The sequence below is a fragment of the Austrofundulus limnaeus genome, unplaced genomic scaffold, assembly GCF_001266775.1.
Source record: "Austrofundulus limnaeus strain Quisiro unplaced genomic scaffold, Austrofundulus_limnaeus-1.0 Scaffold2232, whole genome shotgun sequence".
NCBI classification, from domain to species: Eukaryota; Metazoa; Chordata; class Actinopteri; order Cyprinodontiformes; family Rivulidae; genus Austrofundulus; species Austrofundulus limnaeus.
This window is the reverse complement of record NW_013954634.1, coordinates 17,388-18,460: the sequence shown is the minus strand read 5'-3', so window position 1 is coordinate 18,460 and position 1,073 is coordinate 17,388.

Genomic DNA, 1,073 nt, shown 5'->3' with positions numbered 1-1,073 from the left:
GACCTGTAACTAACTGACCTGTAACTGACTGACCTGTAACTATCTGACCTGTAACTGACTGACCGGTAACTAACTGACTGACCTGTAACTGACTGACCTGTAACTATCTGACCTGTAACTAACTGACCTGTAACTAACTGACTGACCTGTAACTATCTGACCTGTAACTCACTGATGTAACTATCTGACCTGTAACTATCTGACCTGTGACTAACTGACCTGTAACTCACTGACTGACCTGTAACTATCTGACCTGTAACTCACTGACTGACCTTTAACTAACTGACCTGTAACTCACTGACTGACCTGTCACTAATTTCCCTGTAACTCATTGACCTGTAACTATCTGACCTGTGTAACTCACTGACTGACCTGTAACACACTGACTGACCTGTAACTATCTGACCTGTAACTCACTGACTGACCTGTAACTATCTGAACTGTAACTCACTGACCTGTAACTCATTGACCTGTAACAAACTGACGTGTAACTCACTGACTGACCTGTAACTATCTGACCTGTAATTATCTGACCTGTAACTAACTGACCTGTAACTATCTGACTGACCTGTATCTAACTGACCTGTAACTACCTGACCTGTAACTATCTGACTGACCTGNGTAACTAACTGACCTGTAACTAACTGACCCGTAACTATCTGACCTGTAACTAACTGACCTGTAACTCTGACCCAAAACTAACTGACCTGTAACTATCTGACCTGTAACTCACTGACCCGTAACTATCTGACCCGTAACTAACTGACCCATAACTCACTGACCTGTAACTAACTGACCTGTAACTATCTGACCTGTAACTCACTGACCCGTAACTAACTGACCTGTAACTCACTGACCCGTAACTATCTGACCCATAACTATCTGACCTGTAACTGTCTGACCCGTAACTGTCTGACCCGTAACTATCTGACCCGTAACTATCTGACCTGTAACTGTCTGACCCGTAACTGTCTGACCCATAACTATCTGACCTGTAACTATCTGACCCGTAACTATCTGACCCGTAACTATCTGACCCGTAACTATCTGACCTGTAACTGTCTGACCCGTAA